The sequence below is a fragment of the Cebus imitator genome, unplaced genomic scaffold, assembly GCF_001604975.1.
Source record: "Cebus imitator isolate Cc_AM_T3 unplaced genomic scaffold, Cebus_imitator-1.0 Scaffold219, whole genome shotgun sequence".
NCBI classification, from domain to species: domain Eukaryota; kingdom Metazoa; phylum Chordata; class Mammalia; order Primates; family Cebidae; genus Cebus; species Cebus imitator.
In genome coordinates, this window is record NW_016107534.1 from 2,775,607 (window position 1) to 2,791,921 (window position 16,315).

General features: G+C 44.0%; 1 non-coding gene and 1 pseudogene across 1 annotated transcript; both read right to left on the reverse strand.

Annotated features, from left to right (window-relative positions):
* Window positions 1-1,523: 1,523 nt before the first annotated feature.
* LOC108318462 overlaps window positions 1,524-16,315 on the reverse strand; it is a 19,606-nt pseudogene continuing 4,814 nt past the window's right edge.
* On the reverse strand, window positions 9,088-9,149 carry LOC119474234. Its single transcript, XR_005203520.1, has one exon. It is a non-coding gene; the product is annotated as a U7 small nuclear RNA (small nuclear RNA).

Genomic DNA, 16,315 nt, shown 5'->3' on the forward strand with positions numbered 1-16,315 from the left:
GCTATGATGGCACTTTTTTAAAGGACTACTATGAAAATTAAATGAGACAAAACATGGAATGCTCTTAAATGGTGCCTGGCACAGGATAGGAGCTCAGTGCATGGCTTTAAAATGTGCCTTTCAGGACAACACTTAATCCCGACGGGTGGGAATTTCACACAAAGTAGAAAGTGTGTTTGGGCAGGCAGGTTTTGTATTGCTGCCCACGCTGTACTGAATAGACTAGACTGTGCTTCCTGCCCCCATTTCTGTTTCTCTTCTGGATAAAACAGTCTTAATTAGAGACAAGCTGGGAACTAGGATGTAAATAGCATTTCCTAAAACTCCTAAATGTGCCTCAATCAATCCCTGTCTGTCCACACACAGAAGGCTGCATCTTGGTCCCCTGGAGCCACAGGCCAGGAGCCAACCTGGTGTCTCTTTGTTCCCTTTACATAATAAAAATCAAAGTCTATTGATCTTTTCTAATCATAGACTATAGATTCTTTCCTTCCTCTTTGTCCTTGTTGCACTTGCCCGAACTAGAGTCAAATTCTGGAGGCACCGAAAATCTCCATGGAGGCAGAAAAGATGAATAAGAGCTTCACAGACAAAGAAAGGGTCATTTCAAGTTTTGAGAACAGTACATGCAAGGCTCAGAGACTTCCCATGACACTGTACTCCGTGGAACAAAATGTGGCTCTGTATATAGGAATGGAGGCCCAAGCAGAACCACATGGCATGATAGCTGGGCATGCAAACACACGGCTACACTGCCTGGCTTTGAATTCCAGCTCCATCATTAATTAGCAAGTTACTTAATTTCCGTGTGTCTCATTCCTCATCTGTAAAATAGGATCATAATAGTGCCTCTAAGGATTGTTGGGAGGATTCAATGCACTGATAGATGGAGAGAACTTAGTATAGTGCTGGGGCATAGTAAGTACCCCATAGATATTACTGTTCCCAATTTCTATGTAAGTGCTGGAGCAGCACCCCCTTCACCTTTCAACTTCAAGTCCACCCTGAACAGGAAGCAGCCTTTAATTAATCTGAAATGGCTGTCAAACATCACCCCAAAGTACTCAGCCACTCTCATTTGTCAGTATCAATGTTTTGTTTGGCTTTGTGTTTTGTGTGTGTGTGTCTCACTCCTGTCACCCAGGCTGGATGTCAGTGGCACAATCATGGCTCACTGCAGCCTGGACTTCCCAGGCTCAGGTGATTCTCCCACCTCAGCCTTTCAGCCTCCTGAGTAGCTAGGACTACAGGTGCGCACCACCATGCCTGGCTAATTTTTTTTTCTTGTAGAGACGGGGTTTTGCCTTTGCCATGTTGCCCAGGCTGGTCTCAAAGTCCTAGGCTCAAGCAATGTGCCCGCCTCGGCCTCCCAAAGTGCTGGAATTACAGGCGTAGAATAAATGTTTTAACAAACTTACTTTCCAGCTCTGGGTTGGGGATTGGTCACATCAACAGAGAAGGAAGCTTACTGTAGAAATTAGGGAGTTGTCTTGTGACACAATGACTCAGTTAAGCATTCAACATTCGCTCAGCAAATATTTACTTATTTATTTATTTTTTTAAACCAGAACATTTATCGCATGACTAATCACTGAAATTCTTAAGATAAACTGGATGCCGCAACAGCTGCCCTCTTGGGTTGAGTTGTTCCTTCACGGCATCTGTGCCTGAATCTGCAATATACAATTTTTAGGTGTCTCATTCACCCAGACCCAGAGGTATTTCATCTTCTCTCCTTGGCACTCCAGTTATACTTCCTCTTGCATTTGGCAGGGTAGCCACATTTGCCACAGTCATCTTCTGAAGGTGGCAGGCCTTAGAGCCACAGCGGTGGCACAACATGGGTGTCTTATTGTGATGCTTTCCAAACAGTAACGTTCCCTTCATCATCTCACTTCTGCGGCTGAGACCAAAGAGACTGGAATAGAAGGCACTTCCATCATATCTGGTCAGAAATATTTACTGAACACTTACTATGTGTCAGACACCATGTTCCTCATGGCTTCCCCTAAGGCTCCAAGTAGAATTAGGCATGAAGATGATTGACTAAAAGGTCTCTGAAAAACTAACCTTTGTTTCTAACATCCCTCCTTCTGGCCACTTGTAAGATTTTGCACTGATTACCCATCTTCAAACCCCTTGTATTAGTCTGTTCTCATGCCGCTATAAAGAACTGCCAGAGACTGGGTAATTTATAAATGAAGGAGGTTTAACTGGCTCACAGTTCCTCATGGCTGGAGAGGCCTCAGGAAACTTACAATCATGGTGGAAAGGGAAGCAAACACATCCTTCTTCACATGGTGGCAGCAAGAAGTAGTGCAGGGCAAAGGGTCCAAGAAGCCCCTAACAAAACCATCAGATCTCATGAGAACTCACTATCTAGAGAATAGCAGCATGGGGGTAACTGCCCCATGATTCAATTACCTCCCACCAGGTGCCTCCTAAGACACATGGGAATTATGGGAAGTACAATTCAAGATGAGAGTTGGGTGGGGATACAGCCACACCATATAATCCCTCTTAAAAATAATGCATTCTATCTAGGCTGCTGTAGCAGTTCACACCTGTAATCCCAGTGCTTTGAGAGGCTGAGATGTGAGGAACACTTGAGGCTAGGAGGTTGAGACCAGCCTGGGCAACCAAGTGAGACCCTATCTCTATAAACAAACAAAACAATTAATTAGCTGGGCACAGTGGTGTGTACCTGTAGTTCCAGCTACTTGGGGTGGGGCAAGGTACTGACTCCGGAGGATCACTTGAGCCCAGGAGGTTGAGACTGCAGCAAGCTATGATTGTACCACTGTACTCCAACCTGGGCAACAGAGAGAAACCTTGTCTCTAAAACTAAATACATGCATACATACATAACATACATACATACAGCTGGGTGCAGTGACTCACACCTGTAACCCCAGCACTTTGGGAGGTCAAGGCAGGAGGATTACTTGAGCTCAGAAGTTCAAGACCAGACTGGACAACATTGAGACCCCATCTCCATAAATAAAAAATTTTAAAAATGGGTCAAGATTCTAATTTAACCAAAGAGGTCATACATCAATTATCTAACAGCATAGGAATTCCATTATCTGATTAACTCATCTTCTGCCTACAGCCATACCACCCTGAACTCCTGATCTTGTCTGATTAACTCATCTTCCAGAGCACATGGATCTAAGGGGCTCCAGTGGGGCTGAGACAGAATCTCGCTCATCATCCAGGCTGGAGTGCAGTGGCATGAGCTTGGCTCAGTATAGCTTCTGCCTCCTAGGTTCAAGCGATTCTCCTGCCTTAGCCTCCCGAGTAGCTGGGATTACAAGTGCCTGTGACCACGCCTGGCTATAATTGGGTGAAGGATTTGAATAGACATTTCTCCAAAGGAAGCTTACAAATAGCCAATATGCAGATAAAAAGATGTTCACCATCATTAGTCATTAGGGAAATATAAATAAAATCCACAGTGAGATAATACTTAACAACCAGAAGGTTGGCTAAAATAAAAAAAAAAGTAAAGACAAAAACAAGTGTTGATAGGATGTGGGGAAACTGGAAACTTCATATATTGCTGGTAGAATTATAGAATGATGCAGCCACTTTGGAAAATAGTTTGGCAATTCCTCAAAATACTAAACATAGAGATACCATATAACCCAGCAATTCTACTCCTAGTTGTAAACCCAAGAGAATTGAAAACATATATCTATACAAAACTTGTATACAAATATTCCTATCAGACTTATTCATAATAGCTAGGGTGGAAACTACCCACATGTCCATCAATTGATGAATGAGTAAACAAAATGTGGTATATCTATACAACAGAATATTACTTGGACATGAATGAAATTCTGATACAAGCTACAACATGCATGAAATGAGAACACTGTGCAAGTTGGAAGAAAGGGAGGCAGGAAAATAGCAGAGTAAGCTGGGGGCGAAGGGGACCCATGGATGCAGGCTAGCTTAAGCAGTAGCAAAAGCAAAACATGCAAAATAGCAGAAATAGAACATACGAAATAAGGGAGTAAGCAGAGAGTTGAAACATGCAAGATAAGAAAAGTGAGAAAGACTCGCAGTAGCAATTTGGTCACAAAAAATAAAAATAAAGATGAGCAATTTGGTCAGAAGAGATAAAGTAAGATTGAGCAAGTGGAAAAAAGCATATAAAAGGCCATGAAATGTAACAAAGTGGGGCTGATACCACTTGCGGTTCAGCCCGCCCTCCCCTCTCCAGGAGTGTTACCATGCAAACTTTTGCTGCTTTGCTATGCTATCTGTGTGTGTCACGTCCAGTTCTTTGTTTGGGACACCAAGAGCCTGCAACCGCACAGTACCATCCATTAACAAAACCAGACACAAAAGGTTATATATTACTCATTTACATGAAATGTCCAGAATAGTATTCCTTTATATGCAATCTAAAAATAGGCCAGTTGAATGGCTCATGCCTGTAATCCCATCACTTTGAGAGGCCAAGGCAGGAGGACCACTTGAGCTCAGGGGTTTGAGACCAGCCTGGACAACATAACAAGATCCAGTCTCCACAAAAATAAAAAATAAAAAAATGAGCTGGGTGTGGGGTGGTGCATGCTTGTAGTCCCAACTACTTAGAGGCTGAGGTGGGAGGATCCCTTAAGCTGTGGAGTTCAAGTCTGCAGTGAGCTATGATGGCGCCACTGCACTCCAGCCTAGGTGACAGGGCAAGACCTCATCTCAAAAAAGAGTTGTTGGGGCCAGGTGCGGTGGCTCATGCCTGTAATCCCAGCACACAGGGAGGCCGAGGCAGGAGGATCACCTGAGATCGGGAGTTTGAGACCAGCCTGACCAACATGGAGAAACCCTATCTCTANAAAAAAAAAAAAAAAAAAAAAATTAAAAAATATATATATAAAGAGTTGTTGATGTGTCTTACTGAGGAAAAGAGAAAAAATTAAATAAATAAATAAATAAAGAGTTGTTGGTGTGAGAAGAGTAGAAATTTGTGCCTTCGGGGAACCCAGGAGTGTTAGCTGTACCCCAAATTACCCCCTGGGTAATACTGCTGAGGGCGCTGCTCTTCTCAAAGCCTTGTTTCTTCTAGTCCCTTGCACCTCTGCTCCCAGATCATCCTGGTCTGCTCTCAGATATCTTCCACTCCTAGAAGTCCAGAGGACACCCACTCTTACCACTCTTGTGGTAGCTAGTGTCCTAAAGCACTATCCACGTGCCTTGTTCCCATCCGTTCCCCATAATCCAATACAGCCTTCTGGTATCCTAAAAAGAGTTAGTCTGACATATCCCCAGCAAATGTGTAGATGGTGTCAACTCATGTCGGAATTCCTTCCCTTCCCTATTTTACAAACCACTACGCTCCATCTGTATTTGTTTCCTAGGGCTGTGGTAATAAAGTATCACAAACTAGGTGATTCAAAACAGTATAAATTTATTCTTTCACAGTTCTGGAGGCTAGAAGTCTGAAATCAGGGCATTGGAGGGCAACACTGCCAACTAGGGGAAGATCCTTCCTTGTTTTTTTCCAGCTTCTGGCAGCCCCACACATTCCTTGGTTCATGGCACCCTAACTAATCTCTCTGCCTCTGGCATCACATGGCCATCTGCCCTCTGTCTAGCTGTGTCCAAATTTTCCTCTTCTTATAAGGACACCAGTCACATCGGATTAGGGCCCACCCTAATCCAGTGCCCCTCATTCCATCTCCTCATTTGCAAATAAAGAGAATACTATTTGGATTGCGTGTGCATGGAACATAGGAAAATGGCCGCTGTCAAACAGTGTTCCTAGGAAGGCTATTTCACAGTATGGAACAAGAGCCTAAACAGGTGTGGGGGCTGCGTGCAGTGGCTCATGCTTGTAATCTCAACACTTTGGGAGGCTGAGGCAAGAAGATGGCTTGAGCCCAGGAGTTCAAGACCAGTCTGGGCAACAGGGTGAGCCCCCGTCTCTACAAAATATAAAAATAAAAAAAACAAAAAGTACCGGGAGTAGTGGTATGTGCCTGTGGCACCAGCTATTTGAGAGGCTAAGATGGGAAGATGGCTTGAGCCCAGAAGTTCGAAACTGCAGCAAGCCGTGATGGCACCACTGCACTCCAGCCTGGGTGATAGGGCGAGATCCTGTCTCAAAACCAAAACAAAACAAAAAAAACAAACACATGCCTTCTGGTTTTTACTCACAGGTATTAATCTTAAGGAAATAATTAGGCAAGCTCACAAAAATGTAAGTATAAAGATATTCATGGCAGCTTTGCTTAAAACAGTTACTCACAGGTATTAATCTTAAGGAAATAATTGGGCAAGCGTAAAAATGTAAGTGTACATATTCATTACAGCTTTGCTTAAACAGTAAAAAGCAACACAAACATTCTAAATGAATTCAAAGGAGAATTTATTTGCTCTTAAAGAGGTTGAAACGCAACTGAATTCTTTACTTTTATCTCTGTTTCCTTCTCTTAGAACCACAACACTCTTGCAGATATTAAAATGGTGTCCTTTTATGAAACAATTAGAAACTTGAAGAGTGTTTGATATTCGGAATCACTGTTGATATTTTAGCTGTGTAATAATGTTTTAGCTTTGTTAAAAATGTGTAAACTTTTATTTTTTTATTGTAGTCTTTTTTTTTTTTTTGAGACAGAGTGTTGTTCTGTCATCCAGGCTAGAAGGCAGTGGCGTGATCTCAGCTCACTGCAACCTCCGCCTCCTGGGTTCAGGCAATTCTCCTGCCTCAGCCTCCTGAGTAGCTGGGCTTAACAGCATGCACCACCACACTTGGCTAATTTGTTTGTATTTTTAGTAGAAACAGGGTTTCACCATGTTGGTCAGGCTGGTCTTGAACTCCTGACCTCATGATCCGCCCACCTCGGCCTCCCAAAGTGCTGGTATTACAGGCGTGAGCCACCACTACTGGCCATATTTTATTATTTTTTTTCTGAGATAAGGTCTCTTTGTGTCACTCAGGCTGGAGTGCAGTGGTGCAATCACAGCTCACTGCAGCCTCAACCTCCCTGGCTCAAGCTATCCTCCTGCCTCAGCCTCCTGAGTAGGTGGGACTACAGGTACCTGCCACCAGGCCCAGATAATTTTTTAATTTTTTTTTTGTAGAAATGAGGTCTTCCAATGTTGCCTGGACTGTTCTCGAATTCCTGGGCTCAAGTGATCCTCCCATCTTGGCCTCCCAAAGTGCTGGGATTATAGGCATGAGCCACTGCAAGTGGCCTTCAGTGTTCAGATTTTACAGATATGTACCAGATATTTGCAGGTGAACTGAGAGGTTTATAGGATGTACTTCAAATAATATAGGAGCAGGGAGAATGCATGGGTGTGTGAATGGAGCAGGATTGGCCATGGGTTAAGGGTTGCTGGGGGCTGAGGATTGGATACATGGAGGCTATTCTGCTCATCTGTCTACTTTTGTGTATGATCTAAATTCTCTATAATAAAAAGTTAAACAAAGTATATATCTAATTGAATTCTGTTTATATTGAATCTTCTAGGTATCAAAGCTTCATAGATGGTTCTAATTGATACTTCTCCATTATGTAATTTCTTAAACTGTCTGCTTCTCTAACTTAATTGTTTTCCACGATGAAATAATTATCAAAATATCTGGACACCTGACAGTCTTCTACATATAGAAGAGATTATTAAGACTCATTAATTTTCTAAATATGTATTATTGTACTCTTTAGTGGAGAAAGAATTAAGTCAAATTTTTGCCTTCAGGCCAGGCGAGGTGGCTTATGCCTGTAATCCCAGCACTTCGGGAGACTGAGGCAGATGGACTGTTTGAGGTCAGGAGTTTGAGACCAGCCTGGCCAACATGGTGAAACCCCATCTCTACTAAAAATACAAAAATTAGCCAGGCGTGGTGGTAGGCGCCTGTAATCCCAGCTACTCAGGAAGCTGAGGCAGGAGAATTACTTGAACCCGAGAGGCGGAGGTTGCAGTGAGCCGAGATTGTGCCACTGCACTCCAGCCTGGGGGACAAGAGTGAGACTTCATCTCAAAATAAATAAATAAATAAATAAAAATAAAATAAATAAATAAATGGAATTTAATTATTAAGTGTTTATATGTCAATTTTGTGTGACTTTTACTAATTTTAGTGAGTTATTGTAACTGTATATATTATATAGTATACTTTTATTACATTTTTTTTTTAGATGGAGTTTCGCTCTTGTTGACCAGGCTGGAGTAGTACAATGGTGCGGTCTTGGCTCATTGCAACCTCCGCCTCCTGGGTTCAAGTGATTCTCCTGCCTCAGCCTCCTGAGTAGCTCAGATTACAGGTGACCATCACCACACCTGGCTAATTTTTATATTTGTAGTAGAGATGGAGTTTTTACCATGGTGGCCAGGCTGGTCTCAAGCTCTTGACCTCAGGTGATCTGCCCAGCTCAGCCTCCCAAAGTGCTGAGATTACAGACATGAGCCACAATGCCCAGCTATTTTTATTAATTTTTAACTTTTATTATACATGAGTCATATATAAATTTAAGTGATCTGAGTTATAAGGACCAGAGCCTTATCATCTAAGGGTGTGATGATACTATCAAGCTTCCAGATCTATCAGTTAAATAATTAAGGGTAGGAGGGAAGAAGTGTACTAAAGACAAGTAGTTCAGTCTCCAAACTCCCTTGCCCAGTGGTTTTTCATAGTTGACATTTAATAAATAGTTGTTGAATAGATGACTGTGAAAAAGAAGAAAATGGTCATAAACAAAATTGAAAGCAAATAGGCCAGGTATTGTGGCTCATGCCTATAATCTCAGCACTTTGGGTGGCCTAGGCAGGAGGATTGCTTGAACCCAGGAGTTCAAGACCAGTCTAAGTAACAGAGTGAGACCCCGTCTCTACTACTAAAAAATAAAAATTATTAAAAAAAATTAAAGCAAATAGGCAGGGAAGTACTTTCATAAGTACAATATAAAGGCCTCAATTTCTTAATACATCAAGAACTTGGGAAATTAATAACAAAAGCATGAAATCTTCAACAGAAAAATGACAATGCTAAATAAATGCAGAATAAATGAAAGAATAAGTTGGGGCTACTAGAGAGATGCCTTCCTTTAATTTAACATGTTAATTTTTGTAAAGGGCTTTCCAGTAAAGACCCAAAAGCCTGCTAGACAAATTCTTAAAGAGCTGTAACACTAACACACTAATTTTGCAAGAGTGCATCGGGGACCATATGGAGGCAAGGGGACCTCAGGTATGTGAAGGGGGACTTAAAAAATGCAAAGAGCTCAGCTGCAGAGCTGGCTTAAGCCTTTTTCAGATTAGCAGGAGGACAGGAAAGGAACTGCTGCATGGCCTGGCAGCCATGCAGCTGCCAGGTCAGCTGACATCAAATGTCCCAAGTTGGGGAAAGTAGACAGAAAAATCAGGAAGTATACACTGGTGAACTCCCTGCTTTGGAAGCAGGAATGTGGCTTTACTGGGAAGCTACCATTTGAGGGGGAAATCCGTATCTACAGGTAGACAGCAGTCTCCTAACAGCAGAGTGGGGAGAGAGCTGGAGGAGGAAGAGGAGGACAAGGGAAAGGGCCTACCTGGAGTAAGGTCAGCTCTCTGTTCTTCCCTGATGGGTGGGTCACAGTGGCCCAGCCTCAGGGGCAGGGTTAGAGGAAACCTGGGCTCTGATGACAACAGCAACTTCTCAGTCCTGTCTGGTGCATAAAAATACCTTTTCCTTGGTCAGCCAGGTAATGCAACTCTGGGGCTTAGCCAACTGCAGCCTGGTTACTGAGCTTCGTTACTGGCCTTTGCCCTGTCTCCAGATCTTGGAATGACTTTGGCTTTACACACTTCCCTCTAGAGGCCTCATAAGTGAAGCCTCATCCTCAGGAGACAAGGGTGACTTTTCATAGTGCACCCCCTTTGTGGGAAGGGTATACTGACCTTTGGGAGTGCATGAAGGGCACTTCCCTCCTTTCTTGGCTTGGAAAAAGTAGCAAAGCTCAGCCAGCCCATGTCAACTGTTTCCTGGGTAATTCAATAAGCCAACCGAAGAACCTGAACTTCCTGCAGTGATGAGGCCAACACACAGTCTCAGGTATACAAAACCACCAAGAGTCACATGCCCCTTGACTCAGATACCTACCCCAGGAGGCTGCAAAAGCCACAGGCCCAGGCCCACGGGGTACCAGGAGTCACATGGACAATGAAAACATCAACAAGCCTGAGGCCACTAACAGGTGCAAAGGTTCCTAGTATATATGCATTTGCCTAATATATACACATCTGTCCTGATTTACGCACTCAGAGCCCCCTGGGCAGTACACATCCCATGATGTACTGAGCTCCTTATTTTGGGTAGAACCCGCTTTTTGAGCTAGTCCCCAGGCTGCTCATTTTCCTTGCTATGAGATTCTCCAAATCCCTCTATTCCTTCTCCCTGATTTCTCTCTGTTGTGCAGATAGAAGTGGCAAGGGACAATGGTGATATTATTGCAGAAGACTGAGGAAAAGAATCTACAAAGCATTTAGTTATAGAATCTAATTGGCTAGACCTAATGGAGCTCAGTCGGCTTGCTTTCACAACAAGCAAGGATCCTGAGGCTGGAGAAGCGAAGAAGTTTGCCCAAGGCCCCAGGCTGTGCAGTGGTTGAGTCTGAATCTGATGATACAGGTGAGATGGGTTCAGTTTAGCTAAAAAGTTTAGTTAGCTCGAGGGTAGGGTTGGGGTTGGTTTACTGACTTTTTTTGAAACAGTCTCACTCTGCCACCCAGGCTGGAGTTCAGCGGCGCAATCTCAGCTCACTGCAACCTATGCCTCCTGGGCTCAAGCAATTATCCTGCCTCAGCCTCCCAAGTATCTGGAACTATAGGCGTGTACCACCACACCCAGCTAATTTTTATTTATTTTTATTTATTTTTTTTTTTTGAGACACAGTCTCACTCTGTCACTCAGACTGGAGTGCAATGGCGTCATCTCGGCTCACTGCAACCTCCACCTCTCGGGTTCAAGCAATTCTCCTGCCACAGCCTCCTGAGTAGCTGGGATGATAGGCACACACCACCACGCCTGGCTAATTTTTTTTGGATTTTTAGTAGAGACGAGGTTTCACCATGGTGGTCAAGCTGGTCTCAAACTCCTGACCTCATGATCTGCCTGCCTCAGCTTCCCAATGTGCTGGGATTACAGGCGTGAGCCACTGTGCCCAGCCCAATTTTTGTATTTTAGTAGAGACAGGGTTTCACCATGTTAGCCAGGCTGGTTTCAAATGCCTGACCTCAGGCAATCTGCCTGCCTTGGCCTCCCAAAGTTCTAGGATTAACAGGCGTGAGCCACCGCACCTGGCCTGGTTTACTAATCTTTAGTGGGTGTGAGTGACAAAGATTGGTCCACTGATAACAAATAAGCATCTGGTTTGCACAAGGCACAGACTGAGAAGCAAATATATTTTTAAATCTTAAAACAACCCTTTCAAAGTTACAGGAGATAACTAATCAACAGAGATGATGAATAAATAAGGATGATGCTTACAATACATTTTTAAAATTTTATTTTGGCTGGGCGTGGTGGCTCACACCTGTAATCCCAGCACTTTGGGAGTCCGAGGCGGGTAGATCAGGAGTTCCAGAACAGCCTGGCCAACATGGTGAAACCCCGTCTTTACTAAAAATACAAAAATTAGCCAGGTGTGGTGGCGGGCACCTGTAATTCCAGCTACTCACGAGGCTAAGGCAAAAGAATTGGTTGAACCAGGGAGGCAGAGGTTGCAGTAAGCCAAGATCACACCACTGCACTCCAGCCTGGGTGACAGAGCAAGACTCAATTAAAAAAAAAAAATTATTTTAGATTCAGTGGGTCCATGTGCAGATTTGCTACATGGGTATATTGCATAATGGGCTTCTAGTGAACCCATCACCCGAACAATGAACGCTGCACCCAGTAAGTAGTTTTTCAAAAGAGATCCTCTTTGGGAGTCCCTGGTAAGAACTTTTAAGAATAATACAAGACATTCTTTTAAGAATAATACAAGCATTCTCTAGACAGAACATGCTTATCAACTGAGAGGCATAAACTCGAATGCTATATCAGCAACTGATACCCCAACATGCAAAAGAACCTGGGATGGGGGACTGCAGAGGTTTCCAGAGTCAAATGGGAGAGCTGGGAGCCTGAGATACCAGCAGTTTTAGCTGACTTTCAGGATCTGTCAGGCGAGGGGCTGAGGGGATCAGTGTAGGTAGGGCTTTGGGCCTCCATCATTGACAGGAGAGATTCTGACTGGACAGCTTTTTCTCTAGTCCTTTAGCTAGAGGACGAGGGGTCACTGGGAAAGGAAAACATGGTGGGAGTCTCCTCAAAGGCCAGTTGTCCTCTACCCCTCACTACCCCCTCTCCTGCCAGTAGCCGCTGTCCTTGGCTAAGATAAGAGGCAGAAGGACAGCCCCCTGCCCTGCTCTAGCCGAGTTGGAGCAGAGCCACAGAGTGAGTTGGCCAGCAGCAGAAATGTCTGGGCATCTGTGTCTAGGGGAGAGGTGCCAGCTGGCTAGGCAGAGAGAAAATGTGCCCATGTGCACACACACGTGTAAAGGTAGGGCATGTGTGTGTGAACACATACAGCAGAGGGGAAGAGCAGCTGTTGTAACTGTGAATGAAAATGGCACAGACACCAGGAGAACACCATTGTCTCCCAACCTATAGACTCAGACTCTGCCTCCCTGCCAGGAGCAAGATACCCATCTACTCTGGTAGCACCACCTCGACCACCTACCAAGGAGCAATGGAGCTCATTACAGGCCTGGCCCTTTTGCAGCTAACCTGGGCTGCCCCATGCTCAGAGACCCCACTGTGACCACCAAGAGAAGATGACAGCAAGGAGGAAGGCTACCTCTATGTTGTAACATTCAATGATTTTATGGTTCCATGAAGGAAAGAGAAAGCAATGTGTCAATACACAGATTTATCCCAAACTGCTGATGGACATAACTTGGAGCAGCACAGAATGAGTAAACTCTCTTAAATCCAGTGAATTTCCTTTTTGATTCTAATTATTTCCCCAAGACAGAGGAGTGTCCCCAAGGCTTTACTGAGATGAGAATATAGGGACTTCTTCACCCCAAATCTTTCTTAAGGTTTGTTTTTACTTACATACATTTTCAAAACATTCATTGAATACTTTTTCTTCTTTTATTTATTTTTGAGAGGGAGTCTTGCTCCTTCACCCAGGCTGGAGTGCAATGGTGCAATCTTAGCTCACTGCAAACTCCACCTCCTGGGTTCAAGCAATTCTCCCGTCTCAGCCTCCTGAGTAGCTGGGACCACAGGCACACGCCACCACGCCTAGCTAATTTTTCTATTTTTAGTACAGACAGCGTTTTACCAAATTGGTCAGGCTGGTCTCAAACTCCTGACCTCAGGTGATCCACCCACCTCAGCCTCCCAAAGTGCTGGGATTACAGGCATAAGCCACTGCACTAGGCCCTTTTTCTTATAATATATGCTCATAGCAGAAAAATTAAAACTCAGGAAACTGTAAAACCTCCATAATCCACCCCATCCTCACTTTACTTCCACAGGCCCAATATATGCCTGCCACAGGATGCCCCATCACGTTAAAATGCACCCACAGCTCACATCCGAAGTTACCATGCTTAGTTGAAACTGTCTAGTTGGCCAGGCACAGTGGCTCACACCTGCAATCCTTGTACGTTGGGAGGCTGAGGTGGGCGGATCCCTTGAGGACAGGAGTTCAAAACCAGCCTGGCCAACATGGTGAAACCCCTTCTCTACTAAAAATACAAAAAAGTTACCCAGACATGGTGATGGGCAGCTGTAATTCCAGCTACTCAGAAGACTGAGGCAGGAGAATTACTTGAACCTGGAAGGTGGAGGTTGCAGTCAGCCAAGATCGTGCCACTGCCCTCCAGCCTGGGTGACAGACTGAAACTCCCTCTCAAAAAAAAAAAAAAAAGAAAACAAACTGTCTAGTTAACCTATATTTTGCAGGCCTTTGATTAAATATTTATGAATTTTAGTTTGACATTAAAACATTTTTGTTTTTTTGAGGCAGAGTTTTGCTCTGTCAGCCAGGCTAGAGTGTAATGGCATGATCTCGGCTCACCAGAAACTCCGTCTCCTGGGCTCAAGCAATTCTTCTGCCTCAGCCTCCTGAGTAGCTGGGATTACAGGTGTGTGCCACCATGTCCTGCTAATTTTTGTATTTTTAGTAGAGACAGGGTTTCATCATGTTGGTCAGGCTGGTCTCGAACTCCTGACCTCAGGCAATACCCCCACCTCGGCCTCCTACCACAAGTGCTGGGATTACAGGCGTGAGCTTGAAGCCAACATATTTTGTTTTCTATAACCCAAATGTGTTTGAGAGTCTTGAAAAATCTTTAAGCCCGAGGAACTATGCTTATTATGACTAATGAAAAAAAAGGATCTTGCCCAGTGAAAAGTGTTACTATTTAAGAGTAGACATATGTCAGTCTCTCTCTCTATGTATTTATCATGGATAACTTATAGAGCCCATACAGTTTTGAATACTGTTTTTTTTCCTACTCTACATTGTTCATCCAGTATTTCCCAAACACAGCTTGAGAGCAGAGGCCTGCTGCGTCGGTGGGAGTCCCCCAACCACACTGCAGCTTCTCAGTGCAGGTTCTAGGATTACACACTTCATAGGTAGAAAGGCTCTGAGAGAGTCAGCTTGTCTTCCTCAGACCTGTGCTTCACAGATGAGGAAACTGAGGCCTGAAAAAGTGACTGGCCTCGGGCGAGTGGTTAGTTAGTGCTACAACCAGACTCAGAATTGAGGTTGCTGGCTCAGGTGGGAGGTGAAGAAGCCACTGCTTGCCTTGCGTGCCCTTTGTCCAACTTCCAGGGCCAACTCTCTGTGGGCACCTTCCTCTGGTGCCATACTGCCAGGCCCTCCCACTTCATTCCCACCTCCCACTAGCTGCTCCAAGCTCTTGACCCAATTTCCCCATCCAAACTCCCTTGTTTTCTTGTATTTCCCTATTTCCTTTTGGGTTCAGTTTTGTTTCTTAGGTTCATTCTTCAGAAGTTTCCATGGTAAGCGCCTATAGCAGCTAACTCTTGGTTTTTGGCTGTTGTTTTTTTTTGAGACAGAGTCTCTCTCTGTTGCCCAGACTGGAGTGCAGTGGTGCGATCTTGGCTTACCACAACCTCTGCCTCCCAGTTCAAGTGATTCTCCTGCCTTAGCCTCCCGAGTAGCTAGGATTACAGGTATGTCACCACGTCTGGCTAATTTTTATATTCTTAGTAGAGACAGGGTTTCACCATATTGGACAGACTGGTCTCACTCCTGACCTAGTGATTCATCCACCTCGGCCTCCCAAAGTGCTGGGATTACAGGTGTGAGCCACTGCACCTGGCCTACTCTTTGTGTTTGTTTGCCATCTGAAGATGTCTCAATCTGCCCTCCTTTTTAAAAAAATAACTTTATTCAGATACAGTTCACATACCAGAATCCACTGTTTCAAAGTATACAATTCAATGGTTAAGTATATTCATAGACTTATACAACTGTCACCACTGTCTAATTTAGAACTTTACATCACCAGCCCACCTATCCAAAAAAAAAAAAAAAAACCACCGTGTACCCACTAGCAGTCATTCCCCAGTCCCCTCTCCTCCCTGGCAACCACTAACCTACTTTCTGTCTCTGTGGATTTGCCTTTGTATTTTCTTTTGAGACAGTCTCGCTCTGTTGCCCAGGCTGGAAGGCAGTGGCATGATCTCACCTTACTGCAACATCCACCTCCTGGGTTCAAGCAATTCTCCCGCCTCAAACTCCCAAGTAGCTGGGACTACAGGGGAGCATCATCATGCCCAGCTAATTTTTGTATTTTTAGTAGAGACAGGGTTTCACCCTGTTGGCCAGGCTGGTCTCAAACTCCTGACCTCCAAGTGATCTGCCTGCCTCTGTCTCTGTGCTAGGATCCTCAAAGTGCTGGGGTTACAGGTGGGAGCCACTACACCTGGCCCTGGATTTGCCTATTTCTGACATTTCATATAAATGGAATCATACATTATATGCCTTTTGTGTCTGGTTTCTTTCACTTAGCATAATACGTTCAAGGTATATCCATATTATAGCATGTGCCAATACTTCATTTTTTATGGCTGAATCATATTCCATTGTATCACATTTTGTTTATCCTTTAGCCAGTTGACAGAGGTTGTTTCTACTTTTTTGGCTATTACGAATAATGCTGCAATGAACATTTGTGTATAAGCATTTGTGTGTGAACATATATCTTCAGTTCACTTGGGTATATATTTAGGAGTGAAATTGCTGGAACATATGGTAATTCCTTGTTTTTTTTTTTTTTCCTTTTTTCT